At 44.4% G+C, this 21,100-nt stretch overlaps 1 protein-coding gene across 1 annotated transcript in view; it reads left to right on the top strand.

Moving 5' to 3' along the window:
• Positions 1 to 21,100, top strand: part of PCSK6 (proprotein convertase subtilisin/kexin type 6) — a 319,024-nt gene that overhangs the window by 21,163 nt on the left and 276,761 nt on the right. Inside the window, exon 4 of the mRNA XM_069985423.1 lies at positions 13,533 to 13,849. The gene's annotated coding sequence lies outside the window, so the exon portion shown is untranslated. The remainder of the gene's footprint in view (positions 1 to 13,532; positions 13,850 to 21,100) is intronic.

Raw genomic sequence — 21,100 nt, 5'->3', positions numbered from 1 at the left:
TTCTTACACATTACATGTGGTAAAGAATAGGTATTGTCTTGCCTAATGTATATAACACAGTAATGTAATATGTATTGCAAATTGTGGAGTATGGTGTGTACAATGTATTGTCCCATAAAGCCTTCATTACCGAACACCAAACCATAGAAAATCTTTTCTGCTTTGCACAGTTCCTGTCACGGACAGAGGTGGCAGCATAGAGCTCTGTCAGACGGGAAAGGATACACAACTTCCTGCAGGGCATACAGCAGCTGTAAACTAAAGAAGACTGAGGGAGCTGAAGATTTAAGATTTTTAAATAAACGTAAATTGCAGTTCTAAATAACTTTCTGACACCAGTTGATTTGAAGGAAAAAAGCAGTGTTCCCATGGTAAACGCATTTTACCCCCCTGCAAATATAATGTATGTACACAGACATGTCACATTCATAATGTATGACAGCATACTCTTGGCTGTTCTTGATATTGATTACCAATCAATTCTTTATGTTAGCCTTCCATTTTATGAAGACCTGACACCTGCAGTAAGTATGCTAAACCCAGCTGTGGTACAGAGTCATTATACAGTATAACATACATGAGGTTACAATGTATTTCCATTTAATAGTAGGTCTGCAGTTTTTAGAGGTAATGGGGGACATTTATGAAGGCTGCTCCACTGGCGTATGCCAAGGAGAATGCGCAAATTCACCCCTTTACCCTGGCATACCCTAACCATATCCCCTGCTCATCCGATGAGCAGGCAGAGTGGGTGCTGCAAGGTGGGGAGGAGACGTGGCCTCCCCGCGCTCCAGATTTACCATGATTAACGGCAGGTATTTACGTACGACCACACGGCAAGCGCAGGTCAGGCTTGTTTTACTAAAAGGCGTGCGCCTCTGTGAATCTGGCGGGATAGTTGGGCGTGGGGCCCAATTTAAGACCGGCGTACTAATAAATGTGTTAAAACAGGTAAAGGTGGGTCTACACCTACATTGCAGTCTATGTTGGGTGCCTCTATCACAGGTTGCTCCATTGTAGTGGACATAATAGCACAGCATTCTGCACTATTTTGTCCAGTAAAATGCTGGGCACCATACCAGAAAACCAAACAGACCCCATTAAAGTCAGTGATGCCTGGCACATAACAGATCCATCAAGGCTGCTTTTTTCTTTTATAGTTAAAAAAGGAACTATTGCTACCACCTCCACAGCAATAGACGCACAGTACAGACTCACAGTATTGACTTGTACAAGGCATATATGAGTGTGTTTAGCTTTGTGACTTGCAATTTAGATTTTCTTTCAAAATAAAACATCATTTATAGGATATTCCTTTGATAGTAGATTGTAGTCAAATATCTAAAATGTTTTCGTTGCACAATCTCTGAGGCTTGATGCCATGTTGCTATGACCAGTAAGGGTATATTCACACGGGCGGGCTCGCAGCGAGATTCTCGCTGCGAGCCCAGCAGGTCCTGGCAGTTCCCATACACTACATACTTGCTGCGGTCTAAATGACTGCAGCGAGTATGTAATTCTGCCGCCCTTAACCCCTTCTGCTCCCGCCCGGCTCCCCCGCTGTAACCATACATTACCTCTCCTCGCAGCATGGGTCCGGCGTCCTGCTCTCCTTTCCGGCCAATTAGTGTGTTGCCCAGCCGCAGCCACTGATTGGCCGGGCGGGAGAGCAGGACGCCGGACCCGTGCAGCAAGGACAGGTAAAGTATGCTTACAGCGGGGGAGCCGGGCGGGAGCAGAAGGGGTTAAGGGCGGTATAATTACATACTCGCTGCGGTCGTTTAGACCGCAGCAAGTATGTAGTGTATGGGAACTGCCAGGACCTGCCGGGCTCGCAGCGAGCCCGCCCGTGTGAATATACCCTAACAGGGGAACATTATTTATTACATACACACAGTTGTAATTTATTCCTTTTGCAGTGAGTTTTAGCAGATGCTGACCTATAACTATTTGGTGAATGTTTTTATAAATTAAATGTGTGTGTTTTGTTAAATATCAACTAAGCCCTAATGTTTTGTTGCAGAGGCATTACCCAGTCAATCTCACTTCTGTCAGATCAGGCAAAAGTCCTTGACAATATTGAGCTGTACTTCAAATAAAAAGCAGAAAACAAAACATCATCATATCCCCCAAAGTAATAGAGTGAATTATTAAGGAGAAACTGACTGCATTGATATACATATATGCGTGCTGCCAGTTTGGAATTGCAAACACCAGCAGTGCATACTTACCTTCCGTGCTGTTCTCTGCTCCGGCCTGTTCCTAAAAAACTGTCTTTATCCCATGCTGACAATATCCAGAAGTGTGTACACTACCGTTCAAAAGTTTGGGGGTCACCCAAACAATTTTGTGTTTTCCATGAAAAGTCACACTTCTTCACCACCATACCTTGTGAAATGAATAGAAAATAGAGTCAAGACATTGACAAGGTTAGAAATAATGATTTGTATTTGAAATAACATTGTTTTTACATCAAACTTTGCTTTCGTCAAAGAATCCTCCTTTTGCAGCAATTCCAGCATTGCACACCTTTGGCATTCTAGCTATTAATCTGTTGAGGTAAGCTGGAGAAATTGCACCTCACGCTTCTAGAAGCAGCTCCCACAGGTTGGATTGGTTGGATGGGCACTTCTGGCGTACCATACGGTCAAGCTACTCCCGCAACAGCTCAATGGGGTTCAGATCTGGTGACTGCGCTGGCCACTCCATTACCTATGATAGAATACCAGCTGCCTGCTTCTGCTGTAAATAGTTCTTGCACAATTTGGAGGTGTGTTTAGGGTCATTGTCCTGTTGTAGGATGAAATTGGCTCCAATCAAGCGCTGTCCACTGGGTATGGCATGGCGTTGCAAAATAGCCTTCCTTATTCAGAATCCCTTTTACCCTGTACAAATCTCCCACCTTACCAGCACCAAAGTAACCCCAGACCATCACATTACCTCCACCATGCTTAACAGATGGCGTCAGGCATTCTTCCAGCATCTTTTCATTTGTTCTGCGTCTCACAAACGTTCTTCTTTGTGATCCAAACATCTCAAACTTGGATTCATCCGTCCACAACACTTTTTTTCCAGTCTTCCTCTGTCCAATGTCTGTGTTCTTTTGCCCATCTTAATCTTGCCCATCTTAATCTTTTTCTTTTATTGGCCAGATATGGCTTTTTCTTTGCCACTCTGCCCTGAAGGCCAAAATCCCGCAGCCGCCTCTTCACTGTAGATGTTGACACTGGTGTTTTGCGGGTACTATTTAATGAATATGCTAGTTGGGGACTTGTGAGGCGTCTGTTTCTCAAACTAGAGACTCTAATGTGCTTATCTTCTTGCTTAGTTGTGCAACGCGGCCTCCCACTTCTTTTTCTACTCTGGTTAGAGCCTGTTTGTGCTGTCCTCTGAAGGGAGTAGTACACACCGTTGTAGGTAATCTTAAATTTCTTAGCAGTTTCTCGCATGGAATAGCCTTCTTTTCTAAGAACAAGAATAGACTGTCGAGTTTCAGATGAAAGTTCTCTTTTTCTGGCCATTTTGAGCGTTTAATTGACCCCACAAATGTGATGCTCCAGAAACACAATCTGCTCAAAGGAAGGTCAGTTTTGTAGCTTCTGTAATGAGCTAGACTGTTTTTTCAGTTGTGTGAACATAATTGCACAAGGGTTTTCTAATCATCAATTAGCCTTCTGAGCCAATGAGCAAACACATTGTACCATTAGAACACTGAAGTGATAGTTGCTGGAAATGGGCCTCTATACACCTATGTAGATATTTCACCAAAAAACAGACATTTGCAGCTAGAATAGTCATTTACCACATTAGCAATGTATAGAGTGTATTTGTTTAAAGTTAGAACTAGTTTAAAGTTATCTTTATTAAAAAGTACAGTGCTTTTCCTTCAAAAATAAGGACATTTCAATGTGACCCCAAACTTTTGAACAGTAGTGTATGTGACACTGTCTTTGCCCGCTCCACATAGCCTCTTCCCTGCCTGCTCTCCAGCCATTTCTGTTTCTTCAGGCCTGATGGTACAGCATCGCCTGAAGAGTGGGGTGGGCAGGGCAAAGGCTGTGTGGGGAGCGCAAAGACAGGGTCACAGACACAGTCATCTTAGGATAAAAATCTTTTTATAGGAACAGGCTGGAGCACAGAGCAGCACGGGAGTTAAAGGGGAACTCCAGGTAGAGGTTAAAAAAAGAGAAACTTCTGCAGAAGCATAAAGCTGTACTTACCTGTCTATCTCAGTTTTGAAACTACCAAAAATCCTTTTTTTTTTTTTTTTTTTTTGTTCTGTATTGTGTTTCTGTCCTTCCTGGTTGAGCAGTTTCCAGAATGCAATGCTTTCCCTCAGCTGGTCATCACAATCCCCTACCCATCACAATCAGTAAAATTAGTGTTGCACCTGCTTCTGGACATTCAGAGATGGTGGATCACTCAGGGGATTGGGGGATCCAGCCAAGCCTCCTGTGAGATCATGCCCTGACCCCTGTCTGTATCATCAGCCTGTGCTCAGCAAACATACACAATGTGAGTCAGAGGCATGGAAAATTTGTCTCCTAATGGGGGAGAGCAGTGGAAGCAGGAGACAATGTGAATTTTTTTTCACTTGCTGGATTTCTATCAGCAGTGTGGCAGAACCAGTGTGGCAGAACCACACAGATACAGTAATACATTGTATAGACACATCTATATGTACTTTTAATAGAAAACAAGTTTTTCTTATCCGGAGTTCCCCTTTAAAGGAGACGTCTGGTGCAAATTTTTATTAAAGTATTGTATTAGCAGAGAACCTGTTGATATGCCGCAGAAGCTGTTTATCTCAGGAGTCTAAACAGAACGTAAGTATAAGATAAACTTTATACTTATGTCTTGAGGGACCTCCGGAAGGATTGGCGCGGCTTGGGCCCGGTGGGCCTCCTTCCCTGCGCAGCGGCATACATCGCATAATCTCCTCCCTCATCTTCACCTACCATCCTTCCCGTGCTCTGCGTTCTGCTCATGACCTTACACTAACCTCTTCCATAATCACAACCTCTCAGTCCCGCCTCCAAGACTTCCCTCGTGCTGCACCAGTTCTCTGGAACTCCCTACCCAAAGAGCTCAACACCCCTAGTTTCAAGCGTGCCCTGAAGACTCCTCTCCTCAGGTGTGCTTATAACATTCTCGTCTCCTTTTCTGCTATCCCTTCTGCATCCTCTCTATAACCCCTTTGGTGCCATCTACACTGTACTTGCTACCTGAGCTCAGAAAATGGCATGTGACCGTCTCGCCCAATCACCTATAGGCACTTTGAGATTCTATGTACAATGACTGGAACATTGACAAATAAAGCACTTGTTGCTCTCGTCACCCCCAGTCATCCTGTACGCTCTCGAGAGCAGGTCTCTAATTCTGTATTTTAATATTTTAATTTATTCATTGTATAGTTTAATATAAATATAACCTGTAAAGTATTTATATATTTAAATAAGCGCTGCGGAATCTGTTGGCGCTATACAAATAAATATTATTATTATTATAAACTGGCAGCACGGGTACATGTATATTCATTCTGTCAGATTCCTTTTAAATGATGTATTATAGCACATGTATTTATGGGAGGCTCTAGACTAATTAAATGGGTACAGAAGTTTTTTAAAGACATATATGAGTCCAGGACCAGATTTTCCACTAGTCCCATGCCTAGGACAGCCCGTGCAGAAATATACTAGCTTGTCACAGCAGGTTTAAAGCTCATGGGAGCTGGCACCGTATTCTCCATCCAATACCATGTGCTACTTCTCTAATACTGGCCTTGTGTAGTGCTGTCAAATAATGTGCATTTATGTTTGAGTTATGGCTTTTTATTTGTATGAGCAATGTGGTTTTGGTGGAAATGTCTATACATTAATAGGAGGGTGGCATATTCTAACATCAAAAGGCTAAAAATGGACTACATCTCTCTATATGATGCTATTCAAAATATCTGGCATTTTGTAAGGTGTTAAAAAAATTGTCTGGCCTCCTCCACCCCTTAATAGCTAGCCATCACACCCAATTTTGTTTCCTTCTGTCCCATGACACCACAGATAGCTGGTGCTGCCATGGGCTTGAGGAAATATCCAGTACCAGTGAATATTGCACATGCCTAAAAGATGTAACAAAGCACAGATGTTTTGGCTACAGAGGTTACAGGCTTTTCCATCCTTGAATGACTTCTTGATGACTTCTTCAGAACATGGGTCTCCAAACTACGGCCCTCCAGCTGTTGCAAAACCACAGTTCCCATCATGCCCGGACAGCGAAAGCTTTGGATTTGGCTGTCCAGGCATGATGGTAAATGTAGTATTGCAACAGCTGGAGGGACGCAGTTTGGAGAGCCATGCTTCAATAGATGTTACATGTGTGTTGTTAGCAAACCAAATCTGTTGTTGCAGTGAAGGAAGCTAACAAAACTTGGCCCAGTGACTGTGTAACAGGGCTATAAATTATATTATATGCCATTAATACAACACAAGCATTGCTGCGGTTAGTTTACATTTTCTAATATGTGTTGGCAATAGGGTTGTTAGTATAAACTGTCTTGTTGATGTACAATGCGCCATTAATAGTGTACACCAGTTGTAGCAAGTGTGTATAAGCAAGAAATAAGTATTGCCGGTCTACTGCCTACGCTGTGTAAGTCAGCCTGCATTCGGCTTGTTCAATGTGCAAACCAGAGGCAGGTAATGTTTGCAGGTATTGTTCCAAGCATCTACTACTCTTTCAGTAAAATAATAACAATGTTTAGTTACTTATTAATAAGCCTTCCCTACTGAACCTTATTTAGCCCTTTAACATTTTGTACTTATACTATAGGGACGGTGAACAAGTGAAATGGGGCTATGGAACTGTGAAATCTGTTTAAACTCCAACTTTGTGCTTTAAGGGTGCATTCACACGTACAGGATCTGCAGCAGATTTGATGGTGCAGATTTGATGCTGTGTTCAGTTATTTAGATCAGATCTGCAGCATAAAATCCGCTGTGATACAATGTGTGTGAAGCTACCCTTACCGTGATACAACTGATACTACAATTGATGTAGGGCACTAACTGTGTTTTCAGTGTTTTTCACTAGATGGCGACATTGCTAATTTAATAAGTTAACCAGTGCAGATGCTCATGTACATAAATACTATCAGTTAGAATTAACCCTTTCATGACCGGACTGATTTTGGCCTTAAAGGTAACCAGTCGTCACAAAGCGGGCCAGAAGCTAGTAACATAGCATAATACAGCCATTAGCAGTGTTCCCTAACATATAAATACTATGGCCCAGATTTATCAAAGGGTGTAAAACATACACTGGCGTAAACTGCCCACAGCAACCAATCACATCTCCTCTTTCATTTTACTAGAGCTGAAAGCTGAGCTGTGATTGGTTGCTCTGGGCAGTTTACACCAGTCTATATTTTACACTCTTTGATAACTCTCCCCCTCTGCTTTCACGTTACACATACCCCAAAAAAATCAAGTTTGAAAACTTCCTGCGCTCTATGTCAATTACCACTATCTATTCATGTGGGCAGTCCTTCCTGACACCAAGTAGTCACCGATGGCATGAACATTCGTCTGTAAACCGCCTCTCTTGGTGTGATTCTCTGTGTCAGAGCCCCCAGTGTCACGGAGGGGCCATCCTGTAATCTTCCCTGTCCGCCAACGTCTTCACTGAGTCCCTCGGTGACGCTGGGGGCACAGAGAGGTGTGTTTACAGACGAATCTTCTCACTATTGGTGACTACTTGGTGCCGGGGGCGTGCCCACATGACAAGATATTGGTAATTTACTCGGTATTTGTGGGGTATGTGTAACATATAAACAGTATTTATATGTCTGGGAGCACTGCTACTGGCTTTAATATGCTATGTTACTAGCTTCTGGTCTAATTTTGTGGTGATTGGTTCCCTTTAAGCACCAGAGCCCATTCATATATGACTTATCTCACTTTATGTGGTTATAGCTTCATAATGCTTTAGCCTATCCTAGCATTTACGAGATTTGTGTCATGTACTTTAGATTAGTGTTAAATTTTGGCCAATATCCAATCAATTTTCTTGTGCTCAATGCTCCAATTTCATAAAAAAATAGCTAAATTAACATTTTTAAAGAATTTTACGTGGTCTCCAGATATGGAATTCCCCCTCTGGGCTTCTTAATCACACTGATCTCAGCATTTATAGGGTTACCTGCCAGTATTAGAGCATGGCGGCAGTTGCATCGGGGCCCAGCTATCATCGACAGCCGTGACCCTCCGATGACATCTGAGTTTCAAGGACATAACTGTACGTCAGTGAGCGGGGATACACCGCAAAAATGAATGTACAGTCTTGTCTCTGGTCCTTAAGGAGGTAATTCTATTTTATATGAAAAATATATAGCAACAGTATTTGTCAAATTAAGAAGTTATTGACTACTAGTGTTAGTTGATCAAATACATTATGCAATATGCATGTTTATACAATGTCTTGGAAGTTAAAGGGAATTTGTCAGCTGCAATTCATGCTTCAGACTGTTGTGCGATAGCTGTTAGGTCAAGGAGACATGTGGTACCTTTCATATATCCACCTGTGCTTCTAAAACCTAGAAAAATTCTTTTATGTTATGGTACAAAAAGGCTTTCCAAAGCTCATCAAAGACAGTACACTACAATATATTATTGCTAATATACCTACATTAGTATTGCAGTGTACTGTACAAGTGATCACAAGGGAATATATATATATATATATATATATATATATATATATTAAAAACAAGATAATAACAAAAATATAACATTATTGGTATTAACACGTGCAGAAATGTCCAAACAATTGATATATAATTTTATTTATCATGGTAAATTTCGCTTTACTTTTGCTACAGTCATATTGGTGGTGGTGGTGGAGGGGACTTTTGTGAACAGCCCTAAAAGCATATTAAAGGGGTTAGCCAGTATTAGATAACTTTAACATCACTTCATGTTAATTGGAATGTGGTCACTTTTGGGTGTTCCCGCGCTCCAATTACCTAATCAAACAATGTAATGCTACGTTTACACAAAACGATAATTTGCCCGATCGAATGAGCAACGATTTTTTTTCATAGCGATCAGCGTTTAGACGGTACACTATATCGTACGGAAATTTAGTTTTGCGATCACTTAAGCCTATCTCACACATTGGTTAAATCGGCGAACGACTGTTCACACGGAACGATCTGCAAATTTTTTGTGAACGATCAACGGCTATTTGAGAAGTTGTTTAAAGATCAAAATGAACGATTTCTCGCTCGTCATTTGATCGTTCGCTGCGTTTACACGTACGATTATCGTTTGAATTCGATCGTTCTGTGTAAACGCAGCATAAAGTACGGCCGTAAACCGTACTTACATTCTGTGCACTGCTTTTTTGCGGTCGCTATTAACTGAATGAACAAGTGAACATGTCAGTTTTCTGTGTGGTCGCGCAGAACAGTGTCCGCAGTGTATACAGAGTGAGTACACTGCAGCTGTTGTTCCATATAAAACAAGGTTGTTTCAGACTTTCAGTAAATAGCATGCAATATTGCAATCTGCAACAACGGCCATTATTTATTGGAAAAATACATTGTGTGAACAGGGCTTAAATATATTGCTGCTATTATACAGAAAACAAAAAAAGCATCTCCAGACTCCCCTGTTGTCCTATTGGTCTTTGGTGTCCCCCACTGATCGCAGCTGCCATGGCTCTGTCCCATCTCAGTCATTGGCTGAATGGGCTGTCACTCCCCAGACAAGTTCTTCTTGGAAGTGGAGGCGGCTGCGATCAGCGGGGGACAACAGAAATGCATAGGAGGACACTGGGGGAGTGTGGAGAGGTAATCATAGGCTCTTTTTGTTTTCTATATAATAGTGGCAATATATTAAAAGTTGTCTACTTGCATATCTAAGTACAGCAATGTTTCAACCTCATAGGTCTTTATCAAGCATACTTGATTATGGAGCACACCCGTGGCATTTAGGGATATCTGTGGCAGACACAAAGGGGGGGATTTAAGAAGCGTACGCCAGGGAGAGGGTGCAGATTTGTCCCTTCTCCTTGCCGTATGCCTCCCGTACGCCCCGCTCGCCCGATGGGCGGGCTGGCAGAGCTTGCGGGGCATGATAAAGGTGGGGAGGAGGGGGGGCGGAGCTAGCCACGACCATGCATGGACGTGTTTGAATAAAGCTCCGACTCTGCAGCTGAAATATTGGCACTATCCTGCAGATATCCTTTGACCACCGCCACTAAATATACTCAGCCTGATTCCTGATATAGCGACGGTGGGGAGGAGGCGTGGCCTCCTCCAGCGCCTCATTTATCATGATTTACGCCTGCTCACAGGTGTAAATCATGTTCAAAATCTTCACCTGCTGGAAGCAGGTGTAGATTTAGTACGCCGGACGCAGATTTGGGTGCCCGACCGGCCAGATTCACTAAGAGGGGCCCAATATAAGACCGTCGTACTTGTACGCCAGTCTTCGTGAATCCCCCCCACACTGTCTAGGCTCGTGGTACAATCACACAAAGAAAGAAAAATGCAACAGCAAGATACAGACCCACTGCAGATATGAAAATAGTTAAAAGCAGTACACTCACACATACAGATTTTTTGTTCCATTTGGTGAAAACAAAGCCGGAAATGGCTTTGAAAAGAGGAGAAATCTCAGTCTTTCCTTTATGACCTGTTCTCTGTTTATAGTCTGTTCCTTGCTTTGGCTTCAATAATTGCATTGGAAAATCTGTCTGTGTAAACACACCCTTACTTTTAGCCTCTGTGAGCAAGAAATCTCTATGGGTAACGTAAAGCCCTTGAAGTTTTGACCCACAGTACATTCTGAGTTTTTGTCTAAAATGATTGTAAATGAAATTTTGTTTTTATGTTTTTTTTATACTCTTTTTTTCAGTCACGTTTTTGGGACAGGGCTACAGCATGATGCTGGAAGGAGGTGGGGGCACTGCTTTCCTGTGCTATTATAATTGTGGTTCGGTAGTATTTGCACTTCCAGATAATAATTAGTTATGCAGGAAAGAACAGCTTCCTGATAAATTTTTTTTTAATGTGTACAGATGATCAGTCACTGACACACACAGAATTTTCACAGAACTGAACAGTGTTGGCATGTCAGCAAAGCTGTTGTTTTACTCCCACTTGCAATTTATAGCTATGTTTGTTTCATCACTATGAATACATAAGCTGATGTTGGCTAGCGGTGAATCAATAGTATACTGTAAGTTATGGCAACACGGGATGCTGCAACAGTTACATGGATACATTGCCTTTCTGGGTCTCACTTAAAGTGTAATGCACAACTGTGGCGGACATAAAAATAAATGAGAATCATGATGACATTCTAAATCAGTGACTATAAGGGCTCGTTCTTACATTCAGGATGTGATGAGGAATTTGGCGTAGATTCAAATCCACTAACATTCCACATAAATTTTTTTAAATTTCTATAAATAATAAGCTTGCACTTTATTTTCACAGATTCCACACTAAAAAACCATTTATTAGCCACACGTAATCATTATAACAAGAAAATCCTTATGCAGATCTACATACACATCCACTTAACATTCATGGCTTAAGGGCCTTTAACACTGGCCAATTATCTGCAAAAAAAAGTTAAACCATTCAGATTTAAACGATAATCTCCTGGTGCAAACGTACGTACAGTATGTCGCTGACCGCATCTTTTGAGCTGACCTCAAGATCATTGTTAAAGGGGAACTCCCTTTCTATTAAAAGTACATTAAAAGTTAAATATATGTGTCTATAAAATGTATTACTGTATCTGTACGGTTCTGCCACAATGGTAGCTGATAGAAATCCAGGAAGTGAAGAATAATGGCCCCTGTGCAAATCCTCATTGTCTCCTGCTCCTTCTGCTTTCCCCCTTAGGGTACAAACACACACACCGTATATGCAGCAGTTACGCAGCACATACGCAGCAGATCTGCAGCAGATTTGATGGTGCAGATTTGATGCTGTGTTCAGTTATTTAGATCTAATCTGCTGCGTATTTGATGCGTATTAGCTGCGTATCGCAGCAGTAAATACGCTGCGTATACGGTGTGTGTGTTTGTACCCTTAGGAGACAAATCTTCCGTGCCTCTGTCTCACATTATGTTTGTTTTATGAGATCAGGCTGATGATGAAGACAGGGGGCAGGGTGTGATGTCCCAGGAGGCTTGGCTGGATCCCAGCATGCTGTGTGGTGTTACAGGTAGAGAATACAGCGTGCTGTGTGGTGTTACAGGTAGAGAATACAGTGCGCTGTGTGGTGTTACAGGTAGAGAATACAGTGTGCTGTGTGGTGTTACAGGTAGAGAATACAGTGTGCTGTGTGGTGTTACAGGTAGAGAATACAGCGTGCTGTGTGGTGTTACAGGTAGAGAATACAGCGTGCTGTGTGGTGTTACAGGTAGAGAATACAGTGTGCTGTGTGGTGTTACAGGTAGAGAATACAGTGCGCTGTGTGGTGTTACAGGTAGAGAATACAGCGTGCTGTGTGGTGTTACAGGTAGAGAATACAGTGTGCTGTGTGGTGTTACAGGTAGAGAATACAGCATGCTGTGTGGTGTTACAGGTAGAGAATACAGTGTGCTGTGTGGTGTTACAGGTAGAGAATACAGTGTGCTGTGTGGTGTTACAGGTAGAGAATACAGTGTGCTGTGTGGTGTTACAGGTAGAGAATACAGTGTGCTGTGCGGTGTTACAGGTAGAGAATACAGTGTGCTGTGTGGTGTTACAGTTAGAGAATACAGTGTGCTGTGTGGTGTTGCAGGTAGAGAATACAGTGTGCTGTGTGGTGTTGCAGGTAGAAAATACAGTGTGTGGTGTTACAGGTAGAGAATACAGTGTGCTCTGTGGTGTTGCAGGTAGAAAATACAGTGTGCTGTGTATCTGGGATCACAATGAAATCATAAATTACTGCAAATAATGCAGTAACACAATGAAACTGCAATTTGTGAACAAAGCCTAGATCTGCAACAGCTTTTGGCGGGGAATAGGCAGGTTGGAGGACTGTGATAAACAGCTAAGGGAAAGCATTGCATTCTGGAAGCTGTAGTACTGTGTACAACTAATAAACCAGGAAGTGCAGAAACACAAAACAGAACAACCCCCCCCCAAAAAAAACAAATGGATTTTTTTGTAGTTTAAAAAATGGAATAGATGGGTAAGTAATGCTTTATGCTTCTGCAGAAGTTTCATTTTTTTAACCTCTACCTGGAGTAACCCTTTAATCGTTCTCAGTTCTTTTAGTGTAAATATTCATCTTTCACAGTATATAGATACGAACGCAATTGAGATAATTCACATAATATATATGAACGCAATTACTGTTGCATTTATGACTTTTCATAGCGATTTATGTTTTTGTCGATTTGTTTTAAAGAAAAAATCATTGCTTGTGCTTAAAGGGGAACTCCACATAAGTAAAATTTGTTTACTATTAAAAGTACATTAAAAGTTATATAGATGTGTCTATATAACTGCTTCTTCTGCTCTCCCCCCTTAGGATACAAATCTTCCATGCCTCTGTCTCATATTGTGTGTGTTTGCTGAGGACAGGCTGATGATGCAGACAGGGGGCAGGGTGTGATGTCTTAGAAGGCTTGGCTGGATTCCCAATCCTGAGTAATTTACCATCTCTGACCGCCCAGAAGCAGGTGCAGCAACTTCTCTGGGACTGTGATGGACAGCCGAAGGAAAGCATTGCATTCTTGAACCAGTACTGCATTCTGGGAACTGCTCAACCAGGAAGTACCGAAACAATACAGAACAAAACCCCCCAAACAAATGGATTTTTGGTAGTTTCAAAACTAGAATAGATAGGTAAGTAATGCTATATGCTTCTGCAGAAGTTTCTTTTTTTTAACCTCTACCTGTAGTTCCCCTTTTATCTATATGTATAAAAGAACCCTCAACATCAATTTATCTAATCACGTTATACAGGATATATCTTACACGCTGTACATGCTGTAGGCAGTGGCGTAGCTATAGGGGTCGCCATGGCGACTGGGCCCCTACGCTAGGGGGGCCCGCACGGCCCCCCTTGCCACTTGTGACAGTGTCACTTTAAGCATCCCGAGAAGCTGCGGCCGCGCAGCTTCTCGGGATGCACTGATTGCTTTGATGTTCCGCCCGCACAGTGAGCGGGCGGAACATTAAAGCGATCAGAATACAGGAGCAGGACCTGTCAGCGTCCTCCTCCTGTATTCTCTCCCATAGGCTGCCGGCACTTCATACCAGCAGCCTATGGGAGGCCGGGCCGTGACCTCTCCGGCAGGCGTGAGGATGTGACGTCATCACGTCTGCCGGAAGTCCCGTCCCTGCGGCTCGCAAGATGGAGCCCGAAGAGGAGGAGGAGAGCTGCTGCATGCAGCTACACAGCGCCGATTAGGTGAGTAGGATGTTTGTTTTTTTAGGGGCACCTCTGGGGGCATTATTAGTATATGGGGGCACCTCTGGGGGCATTATTAGTATATGGGGGCACCTCTGGGGGCATTATTAGTATATGGGGGCACCTCTGAGGGCATTATTAGTTCTTGGGGGCACCTCTGGGGGCATTATTAGTTCTTGGGGGCACCTCTGGGGGCATCATTATTGTATGGGGGCACCTCTGGGGGCATTATTAGTATATGGGGGCACCTCTGGGGGCATTATTAGTATATGGGGGCACCTCTGGGGGCATTATTATTGTATGGGGGCACCTCTGGGGGCATTATTAGTGTATGGGGGCACCTCTGGGGGCATTATTATTGTATGGGGGCACCTCTGGGGGCATTATTAGTTCATGGGGGCAACTCTGTGGGCGTTATTAGTTCATGGGGGCCACCTCTGGGGGCATTATTAGCTCATGGGGGTACCTCTGGGGGCATTATTAGTTGATGGGGGCAACTCTGGGGGCATTATTAGCTCATGGGGGCACCTCTGGGGGCATTATTAGTATATGGGGGCACCTCTGGGGGCATTATTAGTTCATGGGGGCACCTCTGGGGGCACTATTAGCTCATGAGGGCACCTCTGGGGGCGTTATTAGTTCATAGGGGGCAACTCTGGGGGCATTATTAGTTCATGGGGGCACCTCTGGGGGCATTATTAGTTCATGGGGGCACCTCTGGGGGCATTTTTAGCTCATGGGGGCCACCTCTGGGGGCATTATTAGCTCATGGGGGCACCTCTGGGGGCATTATTAGCTCATGGGGGCACCTCTGGGGGCATTATTAGTTGATGGGGGCACCTCTGGGGGCATTATTAGTTCATGGGGGCACCTCTGGGGGCATTATTAGTCCATGGGGGCACCTCTGGGGGCATTATTAGCTCATGAGGGCACCTCTGGGGGCATTATTAGCTCATGAGGGCACCTCTGGGGCCATTATTTGTTCATGGGGGCACCTCTGGGGGCATAATTAGCTCATGAGGGCACCTCTGGGGGCATTATTATTGTATGGGGCACCTCTGGGGGCATTATTAGCTCATGGGGGCACAGCAGGGAATCCTACATACAGGGGGCATCCCACATTCCTACTCACTTTACTGCACATTACACCAAACAGTGCAGTTACTATGGGAGCCTACAGGAGGGAGGAAGGGAAGGAAGTTGCTAGAAATGTGCGGAGCCTAAATTGTTTGTCTCGCAGGTTCTAAGGGGATGAAACGTATCTCGAAGGAATCATCATGGAGGACTGGGCCGGATGGAGAGGAAAAGGGAAAGTGACGCCTCAGATCAAAGAAGACATCACCGGTGAGTCACTGTATGACAGTTTTCTTATTTTGTAGAACATCATTTAGTAGGGGTGCCCCGAGGTGGAAAAGGTTGGGAAGCACTGCGCTAATCTGTCCCGCTGCGCCCGCTGGCACATGCTGTCATCTGATTGGGCCTCTTACCTAATCAGATGACAGCAAGTACCAGCGCCCCCTCCTCCAGACATCTGCCTTGGCGGCCCAAGCTGTGTCCTATGGCCGTATCTTTACCGCGTTGAGCTCCAGCTTGTGCTGCATCTACATTATCTGTACTCAGAGATATCACTGTGTTATCTGTGGTGTTACATAGGACTGCAGGTGACAGCTACTACATGATCTGTACTCAGAGATATCACTGTGTTATCTGTGGTGTTACATAGGACTGCAGGTGACATCTACTACATTATCTGTACTCAGAGATATCACTGCGTTATCTGTGGTGTTACATAGGACTGCAGATGACTACTACATTATCTGTACTCAGAGGGATATCACTGTTATCTGTGGTGCTACATAGGACTGCAGGTGATATCAGGTGACTTCTCCAGGTTGCAGAAGTTCAAACTTCATCATGCCCTGCTGACAGTTTATAATGGGAGTTGTAGTTTTGCAGCATGTGGCTCTTCAGGTTGCAGCACTACAACCCCCATCGTTTCCAACTGGCAGTTCATGATGAGAGTTGTAGTTTTTCAGCTGTAGAGTCAAAGATTGGAATACAATGATTAGACAATGACACAGTACAGTCCATTAATTATAGGGGGCAGTAGTGCAGTACATGAGGTGGAGGCAGTGACAGGGCATTAGAACATGGTGGCACATTAGAGTAATTGGATATAACGTTAGATAGGACTTTGCCTGATCGGGGGGAGATGGGGGGGCCCCAAGCTAAAATTTTGCACCAGGGCCCATCAGCCTTTAGCTACGCCCCTGGCTGTAGGCAAAGCCAACACATGCAAACATAGTCTTAGGGTGGGTTCACACATAACGTATCTGCATCGGATTTCATGCTACGAGTTCACAGCGAACTCCGCTGCAGATCCCTTCACTGTCACTTTCAAGGAGATTACATACAGCAGGATTGCCATCCCCCTGCAAACTGAAAAGGACACTTAAAAAAAAACGGCTGTGATCCAGCCGAAACATCATGGAGATGTAAATAAAAGAATCAAGTTTTTCACTTGAGGTGCTATCTCCTGAGCTATTATTTTGGATTGTGTCCGGATGGAGGGGTCCCGTTTGGGGAGGTGCGCAAGCCATTCTTCTTTTCTATTATACCAGCCAGTGCTGTTCCAGTGGAGGTATTTGTCACTAAGTGATAACAGTCATTTCAATTACATTAATATAAATCTTTTACAGTAAGTTTTGCTTCAAATTGATAACCTCATAGGTTATCTGCAACAGACCCAAGTTTTGCTCCAGCCCTATCATTTTGTACACACTTTTTTTTTTTTTTTTTTACTTTTTTATTTCTTCATTTGAGAATATCCGTATAGTTACCATGTTGCTATTTTCCGTAATTCTTTTATTTACATAGCCCACAGGAAGTGTAAGAAGCAAAAAAACCAACTTGCTAACCACTTCCTATTGCAGTAGCGTTACCTCATACATTAAGCTTCATAACAGATCTGCATGAGACATGTTCACCCAAATGTCCAAATGTGTTTTTTTCCTTTCCATGAAGTTGACAATTTCATTAATATTTTCAATTAAAAGTGTAAAATGCTAATGCTTGTAACGCCTGGAGTCGTGGATCCTCTGTACCGTCACCAGCGATGGCTTAAACCGCACCAGGGAGCGGAGTGTAAGGGGCCGCTGGTTTTCACCAGAGCCCGCCGCAAGGCGGGATGGGCTTGCTGCGGCAGACGACCCCCAGGTCGCTACCCCTGGCTTGGTTTGCTAGTGACTGCGGGCAAGGTGAAGCAGGAGCAGTAGGCAGGAGAACGTGCAGACAGTGGTCTTAGGCGTGACCGCAGGTGTCAGAGGCAATGGACAGGAACTACGGACAAGGACAGCGGACAGGAACAACGGACAAGGGCAGCGGACAGGAACAACGAACAGCGGACAGGAACAAAACGCTATGGGAAGCATATAGAGGCTCCAACACGAGGGAAAGGGCATGATGGGATTTATAGGGAGTGATTATGTGCAACTACCAATTAGGGGCGGACTGGCCCTTTAAATCTGTGACAGCCGGCACGCGCGTGCCCTAGGAAACGGGGACGCGCGCGCCGGCCGGGACAGATGGAGACAGGAGCGTGGCAAGGTAAGACGCCCCCAGGGGCCAAACTAGTCGCCACGCCGGGTCCCTGAACCTGGACACCGGCGGCTGCAGGACACGAGGAGGGGGTGCGGTGGTGGCCCGGAGCACGGGACGCCGCCGCAGCCCTGACAATGCTTTATCATGCTGTTGGGGCCACAGGGAACATAACAGAGGTGTATACCTCAAAAATGTTTCTTCTAGCCTAGGACCAGAGCAATGAAAATAGGACAGGATCCTGACATGCTGGACAAGAACGGTGTCTGGCAGACCCCATTGACCATAAGGGGGTCTGCCATGTTTCCATCATTGTGTTTGCCATTTTACCAGACAAAATAGTGCAGTATCATATAAATGATACCTTTCCAACTCACAAAAAGTTAGGGACCTTTGACTTGTGGATGAGACGTGGTTGTCGAGCTGTAATTGATGTTCAAGGGCACATGACAAGTTATTGAGACAATGATATTTTTTGCTGGGATATATCCATCACCGTTGATGGCTTTTGTTTGAATAAATTGTTGGAGATGAGCCCTGCTTTCATGACATAATATCACTGTAGCATGAACTTTTTACATTTTTCATAAATTTCACCGTAAGCCAAATACTCCTAACATTTTCTGAGCAGTGTATAACAGAGATATGAAAACAGCTAAAAATAGCTGAGAGGTTCTCATATCACCATGTTTTACTAATGTTTATAGGCTAACCCCTGATTACCTATGTGGGCTTTCTTTGCTCTTTCTGTGGTTTCCTCTGGGTGATAAGTTCTCTCATCAGTCTTAATAGGTTAACTGGCTTCCTCATAGTATATAATGCATTCAGAAAGTCTTCACACTCTTTCACTTTTTTCTTTCACTTTTTTTTGTTGCCTTAGGGTGCCTTCACACAGGACGACTCGCAGCTGAAATCTCGTTGCGAGTTTTGAAGCGAGATCTGATTCGAGGTAAGGTCCTGGCAGGTCCTTGTAAATACATACTCTCAGCGGTCTGAAAGACCGATGCGAGTATGTAATTCACCTGCCCCCTTAACCCCTTAATCGGCTCCCGCTATCTGCATACAATACCTGTCTCCTTGCTGCACAGGGTCCCGGCTTCCTGCTCTGCCGCCCAGCCAATCAGTGTGTTGCTTAGCCGCAGCCACTGATTTCAGACCGCTGCGAGTATGTATTCACAGGGACCTGCTAGGACCATACCTCGTTAAAGAAGCAGTTCACCCAAAAATTGTATTGCTAACCTCCCCCCCCCTCGGTAGCCGCTGGCACGTATACTCACCACAGCTGATCGGTGTCCCACAGCGTGGCTTCGTTCTGGTTCCGCGGCACCGTTGAAATCCGACCCTCACCGGCACTCACATCCGACCCTGCTGTGACTCCTCTTCCCTGTCCTGTCATTATACGCTGGATCTAACAGACTTCAATACATTCTCTATGGAAGCGCGTAACTTCCGGTGTTCAATTACAAGGCAAAGAAGAGGAGTCACTGCAGAAGCTGAAGTGAGAGTGCACCAGATTCGAGCGGCGCCGCCGGACCGTAATGAAGCCACGCCACAGGACACCAATTAGCTGTGGTGAGAATACATGCCAGCCTCTACCGGGGGGGGGGGGGCATAAAAAATTTTTGTGAACTGCTTCTTTAAGGTCTCCATGCACTCTATACTTATGTCAGCTAAATCTGTTGTTTATGGCTTAGTGTTTGGGGGTCTCATGAAACTTAACAGATGATGGAGATAGGAGTCGGTATGATGGATTTTCACTGCCTGGCAGCTTTGTTCTCGGAGAGATAAGCCGCCACCACCAGAGCCGCTGTGGCTTACCCCTCCCTTATAGAGAACACAGGTATGTTCAAGGATGCTGAACGTTAATATGCATGGAGAGGATAGATGTTAGCCGAACAATCGTTTATCCAACAGTTATTGAAGGTGTATGCTGTACGCTGGTCTTAAATTAGGCCCCACCCGATTTTACCATGGCGGATTCACTAAGAGGCACGCGCCCGTTAGTGAATTTGGCCGGTCATGCACTCGACCATGCGCATGGCGCAACAAATCTGCACCTGTTTCCAGTATTAGCTGCTGTATGTCCTACAAGAAGTGGCGTATTTTTCCAGTCTGACACAGTGCTCTCTGCTGCCACCCCTGTCAGTGCAAGGAACTGTCCAGCGCAGTAGCAAATCCCTATAGAAAACCTCCCCTGCTTTTCAGACTGTAAAGAATACACCACTTCCTGCAGGACATACAGCTTAAGGCTATGTTCACGCTGCGTATATGTCCGGCCGCATATTTTCGCGGCCGGACATATACGCGGTAAACTCCGGCCAGGGATTTACGCTACTTGCGGCCGGCTACGTACGGAGCGCGAACTTACGCCGGAAGTCTACTTACGCTTCCCGAGCGCCTTACGTAGCGATCTGACAGCGGTCTTTTACTGGGAAATCTTCGCCTAGCCCCGGACACCCCACAGAACCTTTTGGATCGGCACAAAAAGCTTCAAAAATGAAGAAATCACCACTACGTACGGGACCGCTTGTTATGCTACGGGTGTAAGTTATGGCATTTTCATCCTCAAACAATGGTCTGGTTAATTTTTAACGGCGCCACGTACGATCATCGCGTAAGTTCTTACGTAGTGTGAACTGTGCCGCCGTACATTGTATACTTTCCATTGTACGCAAACTACGTAAGTCTCCGGCCGCTTATTCACGGAACGCGCTACGTCCGGAGACGTACGTAGTATGAACATAGCCTTAATAGTAAGGAAAACCTGTGACAGTAATTGTTAAATTGTACTGCTTGTTGTCAGGATGAAAGTTTTTCTGCTGAGCTTCTGGTGTGAAGCCTGTGTCCTTGCTCCACATAAAGCCTTATTGTTAGTGTCTCTCCATCTTCTGGCAGCACAGACACTGAGCTGCTGTTTATCAGATGGTTTTGGCAGTAATATGCTGTTGGGAGGGAGGGGGGATTCCATTGCTGGGCTGCACCAACTACAGACAGGATGAGGGATGGCTACACCTTCCTGTCTTAGAGCAGAAGGTCAGTGTCATAACATGCACCTCTTACAAAGAATTAAAATACACAAAATTATT

Source organism: Dendropsophus ebraccatus, chromosome 1 (genome assembly GCF_027789765.1).
Source record: "Dendropsophus ebraccatus isolate aDenEbr1 chromosome 1, aDenEbr1.pat, whole genome shotgun sequence".
Classification (NCBI taxonomy): domain Eukaryota; kingdom Metazoa; phylum Chordata; class Amphibia; order Anura; family Hylidae; genus Dendropsophus; species Dendropsophus ebraccatus.
Note: the sequence above shows the minus strand (reverse complement) of the source record. Positions and strands in the feature narration are given on the sequence as shown.